Source organism: Ceratotherium simum, chromosome Y (genome assembly GCF_057802395.1).
Source record: "Ceratotherium simum simum isolate JZ-2026a chromosome Y, ASM5780239v1, whole genome shotgun sequence".
NCBI classification, from domain to species: domain Eukaryota; kingdom Metazoa; phylum Chordata; class Mammalia; order Perissodactyla; family Rhinocerotidae; genus Ceratotherium; species Ceratotherium simum.
In genome coordinates, this window is record NC_141941.1 from 7,085,427 (window position 1) to 7,099,339 (window position 13,913).

Consider the following 13,913-nt stretch of genomic DNA (forward strand, 5'->3'; position numbering starts at 1 on the left):
GATTCTAAGGAGGGTGAGAGCACGGCCTCAACTAGGGTGAGGTGAGTGAGGCCCCTCGGGCACAGAATTTAAGGAGGCACTCACCCGCCTCACCCCATTGCGGCCCTGAGTAACAGATCTCATTCCTGCCTTCGTTCTTTCAATGGCTTCTCATTTGAGGTGCTGTAGAGACTACACGTGGGTTGTATTGTAAGCTCCTTGAGACCTAGAACCATCTGTTAAAGTGGTTATAAGGTTTATATAATCAACTGTTTATAATACAGCGTGCTAAGTGCTGTAAGATGGTATGAATGTGGTGCAGTGGGGACTCAACAGTGAGACCAAGGCTGTCTTAGTCACCTATGGCTGCTGTAAGAAATGACCACAAACAGTGGCTTAAAACAACACAAATGTATTATTTTACAGTTCTGGAGGTCACAAGTCCACAATGGGTCTCACTGGGCTAAAACTGAGGGATCTGCAGAGCCACATCATTTTCTGGAGGCTCCAGGGGAAAATCTTTGTTTTGCTTTTTTTTGTTATTGTTTGTTTTTTTAATTGCCTTTTTCCAGCTTCTAGAGTCTGACTCCATTCCTTGGCTCATGGCTCCTTCCTCCATCTGCAATGCCAGCAATAGTTGAGTCTTTCTCACATTGCGTCACCCTGACACTGGCTGTCCTGCAACCCTCTTCCCCATTTAAAGGAGTCCCCTGATTACATTGAGCCTACCTATGTAATCCAGGGTAATTTTTTTTTTCAAGGTTAGATGAGCAGCCTGAATTCCATCTGCACCCCTAATCTCCCCATGCCGTGTAAGCCAGCATTTTCACAGGTTCTGGGGATTAGGATGTGGACAGCTTGGGTGAGGAGGGGCATTATTCTGACAAGCATAGATGGCGTCTGGTTCCAGGATTATAATAGTTTTTTCTTGAAATGGTGTTAGCCCTTACCTCCTGCTCCTCTGGCTGTATCGGAAGCAGCAGTTCAGGCAGGCGACGGAAGGAGCTTGGGTCTGTTTTCCTGAGCAGTGATGTCATCCATTACATTTTTTTTGTGTGTGTGTGAGGAAGATCAGCCCTGAGCTAACATCCATGCTAATCCTTCTCTTTTTGCTGAGGAAGACCGGCTCTGAGCTAACATCTATTGCCAATCCTCTTCTTTTTTTTTTTCCCCAAAGCCCCAGTAGATGCACGTCATAGTTGCACATCCTTCTAGTTGCTGTCTGTGGGAGGTGGCCTCAGCATGGCCGGAGAAGCAGTGCGTCTGTGCGCGCCCGGGATCCGAACCCCGGGACGCCAGCAGCGGAGCACGCGCACTTAACCGCTAAGCCACGGGGCTGCCCCCGTTACATATTTTTGAGTGATGAGATAAGATCCGACCTCTGCTTTGGGAAGATTGTGTGGTTTTGTGGATTTGCAGGAGGAGAGATCAGGCAGAGTGAAATTGTATGCAGTCATCCAGAGACCAGGGTGCCAAGCAACGGAGTGGCAGTGGGTGCGGGGAGATGTAATGTTAAGGATGCTGTGGGGTTTAAATGATAGGACTTGGCATCTGATTGATGAAGTGGGGGTAGGGTGGGCAGGCCTTCCCCAGGAAGGGGGAAGGAATGAGTCCAGGATGGCAGCAGCAAAGTTTTGGGGCTGGGAGTAAAGGGTAACAATTGGTGAGTCAAAGGAAACAGTAAAGTGAGGCTCGGGGGACAGTGAAGGTTGCATTTGAAATAGTGACCTCTGGGTGCCAGACAGGGATCCAAGTGGAGATGGGAAGCAGGTAGAGGAAATATTGCCTTGAATGGTGTTTTAGATTTACCTGCAAAGAGGGCCGCATGTTAGATGACATTACAAGGGAGCAAAGCTAGAGGAAGAAGGTTCAAAGACAGAACGTTGGGGGAATATGTGCGTTTAATGGATGGGAGGATGAAGAAGAACCAGAGGAACAATCTGAGGGAGAGTAGTTACAAAATAGAAAGAGCGTGACTCGTTCAGCACGTTTGAGTGGCTACTACCTGCCAGGCGCTGATGAACTAGAAACAGATGCCGTTCGTACCCCCGTGGAGTTGACAGTCCAGCTAGATTGCTCTGGCCCCATTTGCTTGATGAGTGTGGCCATTACATAAGCCAGTGGAGGGGGTGGTTACAGGATCAGTAATGCCAGATGTTCCTGAGAAATGGGAAGGAGGGGACACCGTCATTCCATTTGTTGACTTTGTTGAGGTTATTGATTATTTCAAGACAGCAGATGTAGGATGCTTCCTTTGACAGTTCGCATGGTTCTAACCAAGGACCATTTCCACCCACTTTGCCATGTTAGGACCTCCAGGTTTATTAACTTCCCGCATCTTGATGCAGAAACCTATGTCTGGGACCTTGACTTTGCTATTTTATCGTTCTGGAACCTAGACCATCTCGGTTGTTGACTTGTCTCTAATGTCTAGAGTGACCATATAATGTCCAAATTTGGACACTTGAGAGAGAAAGGCAGCACTACTGATTGATCCTGAGACGACAAGGATCAATCAGAATCGTGTCAAGCAAAAAGACATATGAACATGTTGCTTTACTGAAATAAAAGTCATATTTAGCTCATTAAGTTTTTCCTGAAAGTTTTAAAATCAAATTTGTGGAAAAATTTTAATGCCAGATATTTTGTAATTATTTCTTAGGAAACCTGGTACCAGGCATTGTTTATGGACTTAAGTCAGTTGTCTCGTGTTTAGTATTCTGCCAGTACCTGTTGACCCTATTATGATTAACAGAAACACAGATAATTCCAAAAGCATCATTGAATTCACTGCCTTTATGTAGTCTTGCCATTAGATGTTTTTTCCTTAAATGTTAGGTAATGAAAATGCAGCTTTCTTTTTTATGTATGTGGTCCACAAAATTTTTTGACACTTAAAAAAAACACTTCTCCTTTTCTATCGAGGCATTGCTTCCAAGAGCAAGGAGTTGAACGCAACAGTGAAAGACCAAAGTGTGACCTAGCCCATCCAGCGGGTTACTCGGCAACTGTGAAAAGTGATATTTTAGAAGTGGTATATTTATTGGCACCAAAATGTGTTTAAAATATACTGCAAGATGTTTCCGTGACCCCAAAAGACCTGGAGCCCAGTTGGGGCTCAGAACACTTCTAAAATGTATCGTTGGAGTGAGCCAGGCTGTGGCGAGATCTGCATGCTGCTACCAAGCTCTTGATCCACTCATAAATGTGATTTCCTTAGCTGTGCCTTGGTGTTGTCCAGTTATCTAAGGTCGAGGGTTATTTTAAGTGGCCCAATCAGACGTCTGGTGGACAATGTTTACTGAGGATAGAGCTGTACGGAGTTCACAGTTTCCTCTCTGGGACCCGTGGGAGAAATTTTGCACGTGTATCCAATTCTTGATGCCTTGTTTTTAATACTTGTGTCTTCTTTCTTTCTTGGATACTGTGAATCAAGTATCTAATCATAGTTGTTTCTTTGAATGGATGTCTAGGAAACTCGGGAACCCATTGATAGTTCCCTTGTGGAAGGTTGTGCCTGGTGGCAGACTTTGGGGACTGTCCTCACCTCTCAGCCTCATCTCATTTTTCATGCCATTATCTTCTCTTTGCCCTGATTTGTCCAGTTAATTATTTTATTTTTGCTGATTTGTGTGTGTGCTTTCGGAACCCGCCTCAAATCTTTCTCTTCTTGTCTTTTCCCCTGTGGGGAATTATTGAGTATTTCAGTGAATGGGAGCACTGTGGCTTCTTGGAGGTGATTGGCTCACAGTAGCTTTTGAATTCTGATATGTTAGTGGCATCTTATTTTAATCTAGCTGCTTCCTGTTGAAGTGCATCAGGACAAAGCATATTTCTAATTTTAGGGTTAGGGGGACTGTATCAGAAGCAGCTGGTGAGCAGACCCTAGGTAATGCTTTCTAGGCCTTTCAAGTCTGAAAAAATCAATTTATGAAAGAAAGATGCATAACCATTAGCAAGGCTCCTGAATTATTCAGTTTTACCAGAAAAATCACTTTTTAAATAAATTCTTGGGCTTAAAGGTACAGTGAATGGAGTGAAATTCTTTTTCTATCTCCATCAGTGTGGTGGAGCCATTTCCTCTAAATTCCATTGAAAACTGGGCCTCAGAGCCTTGAATATGTTTTGTAACTTTTGTTGAAAAGCAGGAAATGAAAATGAATTTATGGAAGTAAAAGTTCTTAAATGTCTCCCCCAAACAAGTATAAAGAATTAATGCAGAAAAAATGGCTGCTTCTTGATTTATGAGAAGGAAAGATTTGGAACGATTTTTCGGGGTCAGTTCAGGGCCTCGGCTGTTCTGTTAATATTAGCTAATGATAACGGCCTCCGATTTATAGCTTTGATGGGTCATGAGCTGTGCTATGTATTTTACATAGAACGTCTCTATTTCTCCCGACAGCTATGTCATGTAGGTATCCTTCATCCCATTTTTACAGGGAGAGGGGATTATGAGGCTCACGGGTTCTTGTGCGGGCCACACATCTGCTTAGTGACAGGGCTGTGAGCCGATTCTGTAGCGTATATGTTACAGTGACGGAAGCAGTGTTAGCCAATACTACAGAGTGTTTGCTGTGTGCCAGGGAACGCAGTGTGTTCTTCCCATGTGTGAATGGTGGTGTCTACCCCTAATGTTGTTGTGAGGGTTCAGTTAGTTATCCCCGTTGTACAGATGAGGAAACAGAGGCGTGAGGATGCCTGCCCAAGGGTATACACACAGCTTGCACTGGGTTGGGCCATTCTCTTACCACCCTTCTGGCCTCAGCGTGCATGCTCTTAATCGCCAGGCCAACTGCATCCCAGAGAGAATAATAGAAAATGTCCATCTGACAACCAGGAAAGGTAATGGTGCCAAGCTCCGTCTCGGTGCTCACGTCCCTCGTGAAACCAGAGGGGTGTGTGTGCCTGGAGGAAATGCCTCTGGCGGCAAGGTTGGGGTTCTCTGGGGAGCTTGCAGAGAGAGTGGAATGGACAGGTGGTGCGGAGATACGAACGACGATGCGGTTCTGGTCATCGAACACATGGGTTCTGTCAAAGGGCACAAGGCTGGGGAATGTGAAACCAGATAGAGGAGCTTGCTAATAGCCCTGGCAGAAGATGGGGAGTGGAGCCAGACAGACGCCGTGGTGTTTATGAGGCAGATGTAGACAGATTGGAGAGGTATTCGTTAGTTGAATTGCCAAGGCTTGCTGGTGATGGAAAACCCCTCATCTGTGGTCGTCCCACCTCCTCTTGACCTCAGATAACACGCACACCACTCTTCATCTCGACTCCTTCCACTAGCCAACTCCCATGGAATTATCTTGTTCTTCTTGAGGCGCCTGTAGTAGGGGGCTGACCTGTGCGTTGTAGGATGTGTAACAGCGGCCCTAATCTCTACCCACTACATGCCAGGAACAGCCCTCCCCCATTTGTGGGAACCTAAAGTGTTCCTAGAGATTGCCAAATGTCTCTTGGAGGGGACACAGTCACCCCTTGTTGAGACACACTGGTCTAAAGGCTTGGGGGCAGGACTGGCCCTCAGTGTAAACTGGAACAGAATTCCCAATGGCCCACCACCTCCTAGTTGTTGAATTTGACACTTAAAAATAGACGTCCATTTTTGGAAAAGGCTAGAGTTTAAAAGTCATTTTGAAGGCATCCATTTCCGAAGGGATACAGATCAGAAAGTTGGAGAACTTTGGTCTCTGCCTTACAAGAGTTCTTCAGTGTCTTTCAGTCTAGTGAAACTCCCGTGTAAGAGGGAGTTGGGTTTGTGTAAGAGCGTTGGGTTTTTGAGTTTTAGGTTTTTAATTTTTATTTTTATTGAGGACATCTTCCTGATGTCCTAAATATGGAGGTGACACTTGAAGAAGCACTTCGGTTTGTGTATAGGAATGTGTGTGTGTGTTTTAATACTCAGTTCTTGAGTGAGCTGATCATTGACATTGGTGTCCTAGATTTTGAAGTATTTGTGTAAGCAAATAGTTGGATTTAATGGTTTCACAAAAAGGATTTGCTTGCCATATTGTTAAATGAAATTGAAGACAGTGCAATTGACCTTTCCAGGTGAGGGGGGAGTAGGATGTGTTTTTATACATGATACAAACTGAAATGAGAACAGCAGGACCATGTGTTCAGAAACTTGGATCATAATTTCAGTGGATAAATAATGTGCTTGACAGTTAGATTTAAAATTATGCCTAATGTTCATTGCAAAATGTGGAGACAGTGCTCTGGGAGATGAGGAAGAGATTAATTAGGATTCTTTTCTACCTCATGATGCGCCGTGTCATCTTATAAACAAGAAACTGATTAGTAGCATGTGAGTGAGCATGTGAGTAGCATTATCTTTATACAATTTGGTATTGTATCTGTGGGGAGAAATTCAAATTGCTGTTGATTGACAATTTACTGAATAAGAAAGATTGTGTTATCTTAATACTTTAATATATAATTTTTAAATGTAATTCTTGTTCTCTCACTAAAGATTAGTTTTATGGCACTAAATAAAATTTAATCTATCACTCTAATTTAAAAAATAATAAATGCTTAGAAACAAATATTGTGTGGCTGATAGCATATTGAAATTTGCTGTGGGTTTGGTTTTTTTCATTGATATTAACTCTAGGTGGATTATATAATTATGAGCCCAGTTGGGTCGTGTTATTGCCTTATCTCATACCAGATTTTCATGTGACAAATCATATTTTGGTTTTTCTATGTGGAATTTATTTGGTATTTCATGGTATGAGTTGGGAAAGTGGTTCTCGTTTGTGACGTATGGCATAGGGTTGACTCTACCGGCGTGGGGTGATGGGTAGATGATATATGTGTCTGGGCATTCATATACATCAATACGAGTTTAGAAGTATTGATTTGCCAGTTCTACAAACATGAAATAGTTGTTATTGGCGTCATAATACATGAAGGAAGAAATCAGGTTTATATAAATGTCTTGTTTACTGTCTCTTTTTCTCCTTATTTGCATAGCTCATACTTTTACCCTTAAGTTGTAAAACCTACAAGCACAATAAAATGTCATATTTTGTGGAATGAATGGATATTAAATGTGTTACCTGAAGAACAGATGAAGAAAATTTGTTCCCATTGATCCTTAAATAGAAAGTGAATGATTGTCCCTGAATATTTATTTCCCTTAGCTACAGCACTAGTATGTTTATTTTTCTTCAGAGTTGATAAAAAATAGTGCCTTTTTTTGGTCTTCATCCTGCTCCTTATTTGTTTAAACGTGCACCTTTTACATGCCTGCTGTATTCTGGGCACTAAGCTTTTTTTTTTTTTTTTTTTTTTTGAGATTTTATTTATTTATTTTCCCCCCAAAGCCCCAGTGAATAGTTGTATGTCATAGCTGCACATCCTTCTAGTTGCTGTATGTGGGACACGGCCTTAGCATGGCCGGAGAAGCGGTGTGTTGGTGCACGTCTGGGATCCGAACCCGGGCCGCCAGCAGCAGAGCGCCAGCACTTAACCCCTAAGCCACAGGGCCGGCCCCTGGGCACTAAGCTTTAATGAAGTTGGTTCCCAGTGATTCAGATGAAACAGTAGGCTCCTTGGCTTTGTGGGGGCAGGCGGGGCAGAGGACTTTGACAGTTGGGTTTTGTTCTGTTTTCTGTCTCAGTCATTGTTAATGGAATGTCTGGATAACAATTTGTTAGGTTTGTGACATTTGTTGAGTGAGTAAATGAATGAATGAATGCACAGAGATGCCCGGTATGCCTTTCTAGTTTCTGTCTCCTAGAGCACCCATTCTACAGAAGTGAGGTTTCCTCCCAAGGCTTGTGGAAAGAAATGTGTTCCATGCCCAAATGTGATGGTCTTGGAGTAAAACATTACTACATGAAGGCTCATCATCATGTCATTTTAGAACATTAGGGATAAAGGTAGTATCTAAGCACTTTCCTGGATTTAAAGAAAAGTTCTATGAAGGATCTGGAATCAGAATGACATCAGATTTCTTAACACCACCACTGGAAGTTGGAAAACAGACTGACCATAGAATTGTATGAAAATAAATTTTCAGGGCCCGGCCCAATGGCATAGTGGTTAAGTTGGGTACACTCTGCTTTGGCAGCCCAGGGTTCATGGGTTTGGATCCCGGGTGGGGACCTACGCCACTTGGCAAGCCATGCTGTGGTGGCAACCCTCATACAAAATAGAGGAAGATTGGCACAGATGTTAGCTCAGGGCCAATCTTCTTCAAGCAAAAAGAAGAGGATTGGCAACAGGTGTTGGCTCAGGGCCAATCTTCCTCACCAATATAAGTAAATAAATTTTCACTCAGAATTTTGTAGTCCTTCCTCCACTAATTGTTAATTAAGGATAGAATAAGTTATTTGTAGGTATTCAGGATATCAGTAAAATTTAGCTTTCACATTACACGTCTCAGGAAGCTACTGGTGAATGTCTCCTGCCAAAATAAGAGAGTAGACCAAGAAAGAGGGAGATTTGGGATCCCAGAATCAGAGAGAGATGGAAGGAATTCTTGGGATGTTGGTGTGGTTTCGGGGCTCTACAGCAGGCCTAATGCTGACAAGTACAGAGTGGAGCAGAAAGAAGAAATTTCAGAAGGAAGGTCTGGTGTGTATGTACTGGGGGGGTGGGGTGGAGGTGGAAAGACACGGAACTGACAGCTTATCTGAGAGTTTTGATGATGTGAAAAATTGAATTGAAAGACTGTAGAGAACGTTGGAAGAATTACCAAAGAAAACTAAGGAAATAAAAACAGAGGCAACTAGTAACTCCAGGAGAACAGAAAAGTTGTGTATGGAGGGAATCATAATCATGCTATACTGCTTCTCAGCAGTACCCATTCCATTGTCAAAATAATATGTGTAGACTATAGATTTAACCAAAAACTGTTATACTCTTGGGAAAATGTGGGAGAGTAAGCACAGGGTTGGCGATGGGAATTTAAAAAACCCAAAACCCTCATCTATATGTGAGAAAATCAAGTAAGTAATATCTAAAGTGGAGAGGGAATATTATAAGCAGGTTATTTGGAAACATGGAAGTCAATAGCAGGGAACACTGCCAATAATAAAAACAATTCTAAGATTTGAAAGTGGTTGCTTTTGGAAGTAGAATTGGGGATAGGTGGTGCCAAAAAGCTTGTTATTAAAAAGAGGCGTGTTTTGCCTCACCTATATTTTACTTTTTCAAACTTTGAAGAGAATAAAAATGATTTGGAAAATGAAAGTATATAGGATATACTTCCTGTAAAATTATAGAAATTTTAGTATGGTCCACCTTGGCAGTATTGATATTTGGACCAGATAATGCTTTGTTAAGGGGGGCTGTTCTGCGTGCTGTAGGATGTTCAGCAGCGTCCTGGCCTCACTAGATGCCAGTAGCATTCTTCCTCCAGTCCTGACAACTAAAAATGTCTCTGGTGCCCCCAGTGTCCTCTTGGGGGCAAAATCAGCCCCACTTGAGAACCCCTGCTTTAAAGGATTTAAAATCTGTTATTGAGTGAATCATCTCAATATATAAACATGCTGTGCAGTATTGGTAGTGCAGGCAACAACAGCTTCATCACACAGAACTTGAACCCCGTAGCAGATGAAGTGGTTCAGAATTCTCTGGCTCCCCCTGCCAGGACCTGTCTTGGCCCCTGGCTCTGGGCCCAGTTAATTCAGGGCTCACTATAAAAAGAAAAGGACTCAGGAGGAAACCGTGGCTTCTCTGTTGTGCTCCATGGCTTCTGAAAACATATTTTGGATTTTTCACGTTGCTTTCATGATGGTACAAGTTAACGTTTCTCCGGAGTGCAAATGTTAATCATTATGGCAACTTTGGAAGAGTATTGCACCCTTTGGATGGATTTCTGTGCTCAGTTGGCTGCAGGACGGATAGCTATACACATTCCTCCTCTCTCCCCCTCCTCCAATAGTCCTGTCGCAAGTTCTCGGTTCAGTTGGTTGGGAGTGTTTTCCCTTCGAATCTACAAAGGAAGTCAACAGGAAAATGGTTCCTCAGATTTTTTGATGTGGATGAAACCTCATAAATAATTTAATACCCTCATTTCACAGCTGAGGAGTCTCTGGTCCAGAGAGAGTTTCTTATAATTAATTAGGAGCAAAGTGGGGCCTGTAACTCTGCTTTTTTTTTTTTTTTTAAGTTTTTCGTTTTTTAATACAATGTGTGTGCTCAGTAATGCTGTTTAATGAAGACAGAATGGGGCAGTGAAATGGATCAGGTGTCTGGCAAGTTTTGAGAACATTTTCATCGTTAAGGGTTCTGAGCATTGTCTGCTGGGGGTATGACCCCTTGTAATCTTAGAGAAAATGAAAAAGAGGCGGGCAGTGTACTATCTAATATCTTTTCATGAGGTGTTCCATTACCCCAGTCCCTGGTGGTCCAGACTGTACCCCTGTGGGGGATGGGGGGTCTAGGATGATGCAGGAGCAAGTCACAAAGGAAAGGCTCTGGTCTCCTCGTCTCCCAGATCTTGTCATGGGGGCGCTCTTTGAGCCAGCATGCACCACCACCATGGCTGTTCTTCCTCTGGTGGCCAAAAGAGTGACATGGGTCCATACCAGTCAGGTGTGGAGCTCCTTCTTGGTCATTCCCTGCATCCTGCCTGCCCCGTCCCCTCCCCTGAGATGGGTCCCCCACCCCGACATGGTTCAGCAGATAGAGCATTACCTGCTGGCCCACCAGGGGGGCCCCTGGTTCCTGCTTGGCTGGAACTCTGCGGGTCATCCAGTTTTGGAGTCGCCCCTGCTGGGAGTGTGCCGTCTGCAGGGCCATCTTGCCCAGGTGGCCCCTTCTTCCGTTGCTGGACAGAGCAGCCCCATTCTGCCCACCGACCAGCCTTCCGGTATTCTCCTTGTCAGCATCCTCTTTCCTGAGTGCCAGGAGAGCATCACCTGGCATTTTTAGAAACCTCGGAGCCCTCTGCTGGTCCCTGTTGGTTGCCTCCAGCACCACTGAAGCGACAGCCACTTTTTCTTCCTGCTTGCCTGACTTCATGGGCCAACAGGTTTGCTGTCTCCTCCATGAAGCCTCTCTAGATTTTCTTCCACACAACGAGCATGGGCAGAGAAGACAACGTGATTCCTTGTCATCGGCTGTCTTCCTTGTCATCTGTTTGTCAGCAACAGTTATTTGCTAATTGCTCCTTGATTTTTTGAGAGGCACCTGTCACTAGAAGCCGGGGCCACCACCCCATTCTGAATTTCCTCCTGCCTTGCCCCACACTCCTCTGCCTCACCGGCCAGCTCCTCTTTCTCTAGGGTTTGATTCTCAGCTTACGGTCTTCAGACCAGTGGTTCTCAATAGGGCGATTGTACCCTCCAGGGGACACTTGGCAATGTCTGGGGTCAGTTTTGGTTGTCACAATGGGGTGGGGGATGGATTTCTGCTGGCATCTAGTGGGTAGAGCCCAGGGATGCTGCTTAGCATCCTGCAGTGCGCACAGCAGCCCCACAGCAGAGAATTATCTGATCTAAAAGGTCAGCGGTGCTGAGGGTGAGGAACCCTGCTTTAGACGCTCCCATGCAGGCCCATGCTTTAAAGATCACACTTATAGGATGACTGCCAGACTTAGCTCTCTAACCGTGACCCTTCCCGCTTGCTCAGGCTTGTGGATTTAACTACCTAGTTAACAGTCCACTTGGAGGTGGAATGGGCATTTCAGAGCAAACACATAAAAAGTCTTGATTTCTCCTCTCCTCAGCCTTCCTGCATCCCAGCCAATGGCACCCCCTTCCAAGTTGTTGCTCAAGCCTGATCCTAGACGCCGTCCGTAGTTCTCTTCTTCTCCCCGTCCCCATCACACACCCCACTCCACCGCGAGTCCTCTGGAGCTCACCACCAGAGTGTGTAGAACCCTGTCCCTTCTCTCCATTGCATCTCTCGTCTTCCCTGCTAGAAACCCGCGAGCCACCAGTTTCTCTACTGAGCAGGAGCCTCTCTGGGTTTTGTTCTAAGTGCGATGGGAGCCCCTGAAGGGTTTTTAAGTAGAAGGACGATCAGATCTTCTTTTCTCATTAAGTCTGGGGCTGGGTGAGGAATAGTGTGTAGCGAGTGGGGCATGCGTAGGATCAAACTCGTTTCCAGGGCCTGCTGCCACTCACTTCTGCCGCCCAGCCCATTGGCTTTCCTCCCTCTCGCCGAGGTCATTCTCACCACAGGACATTTGCACGTGTGCTGTGTCAGCAGCCTGCCTCTCTTGCCCCCATTCAGACGCTCCCTCCTTAGAGAGCTCTGCCCCAGCCCCCAATGTAAAGTACTCCTTGCCCCTAGTCACTTTCTATTTTGACTTCCATTATTTCTCTCGTCTTAAATGATCTAGTGTGCATTTGCCTCCTAGGTTTTTGTCTCTGCTCTTCCCTCACCAGCTCCCACCATCTCACTGCCAGGATGGATTAGTCCACAAGATCAGAGACCTTAAGCGTCCCTAATGCCAGAGCAGCAAAAATTTCTGTTTTCCCCAAGACTGAACGAGTACTTGTTATCAGTAAAAATTTGCTCAGTTAGATTGAATCTAGAAATACCCGTGTTTTCACCTGGCGGGCTTTAGAATGGCAGAGAAAAATGTGTCTATTGTGAGAGCAGAGTGGATTTTTCAGTTATTGAAATTCCCTGGTGATGTGATCATAATCAGTTCTGAGATGATGAAAGTTTTGAGTGGATTTGTGTAAACAGTCTCATCGCATGCTTTAAATAGGGATGTAGGCCTGAAATTCACCAGTGATGGTTGTCTGCTGTCTGACGTGGTTATTGTTTCAGCTTCGTGATACCCCTAATTCCGATATCTGCCTGCTTATGGAATGGTCTAGAATATCCTTCAGGATTTTTTCACTGACATTTTTTGCCTTACTTTGGATATTTTTCGTTAACAGGTAACTGAAGATAGAAAACAGGCCTAAAAATAAGCCCTGGAAGGAAGAAGGGACTTGCCTACGTTTGGCTTTGAGTAAGTGGAATTGTAATTTATTACGTGATGAATATCCTGTCAACCTCTCCATGTTTTCTGTGCTTACAATTTAAATATTACTGTATTGGCTCTGTGTACTGGAAACAGTGATTTCTCAAGATCTCTTGTAATAGGTGGTTTTGCTAGCAAAAAAATGCTGTATATTTGCATCAGCACCTCATAATAAACTTCTTTTTTATTTAGCTTCTGAAGGTCAGAAATTTTAGGAAAGAGAAATGGAGATGCTTGTTCAACTGTATGCTTTCTGGAGAAGCATTGTGTCTGCTCTTATCTCCCATATACATTTGAGGTACTTATTTTTCCTCAGAAGGCTGATTTCTAACAAACAAACAAACAAAGGTTTCTGCCTTTTGGTCTGTTACAGGCTCCCTTTCCTCAGAATGTTTGGGAAATGACAGGCAGCTGTGTAATGACTTGTCGCCCAGCCAGAATTTTCCATAAAAACCGAGTTTGGCACCATCCTGAGGCAGCATGGCCTGTGATGTAGGCCCCCGGGGAGGCATTTTCCTTCCTTCTGAGCCCTACATAGACTGTTCTCAGGGTAGGGAGAGTCCGGACTCACCTGGAATGGGACCTTCTGGGGTCTGGAGCCGCCATATTGGCTGTTCTATTTCACCCATTTACAATGAGGCCTGATTCTCACCTGAGTTAAGTGCATCCTTTTCAGACCGCTTTGTATGCAAAATCTTCCATTTCTGGCATGACCATTCTTTGAATTTGTTACTTCTGGAGCACTGTGCAGTATACAGAGATGTATGAGGTATGTCTTGGTTTTGAGGGTAAGGCATTACAGATGTACCAGAAGTGGGGGCGGGCACAAAGCCATGGTGTGGATGGGTGTCCTTTGGATGGTGCAGACCTTTCCTGCTGTGGAATTCTCAGGAGGGGTCTACCAGCATGTGTGGAGCAGCCGAGGAAGGCTGGACCTTCCTCTTGGAAGGGAGACTTGAGTTGGGTTTGGTGGTAGGTGGGATTTTGATACATGTTGTAG

At 44.5% G+C, this 13,913-nt stretch overlaps 1 protein-coding gene across 11 annotated transcripts in view; it reads left to right on the top strand.

Annotated features, from left to right (window-relative positions):
- The window catches only part of LOC101399607 (transducin beta like 1 X-linked), a 223,322-nt gene that overhangs the window by 70,649 nt on the left and 138,760 nt on the right, over window positions 1–13,913 (top strand). For 10 of the 11 annotated variants that reach the window (XM_087427861.1, XM_087427863.1, XM_087427864.1 and 7 more), the window contains one exon: window positions 12,828–12,901. The exons of the other annotated variant lie outside the window; for it this stretch is intronic. The gene's annotated coding sequence lies outside the window, so the exon portion shown is untranslated. The remainder of the gene's footprint in view (window positions 1–12,827; window positions 12,902–13,913) is intronic. 11 annotated transcript variants of the gene reach the window in all.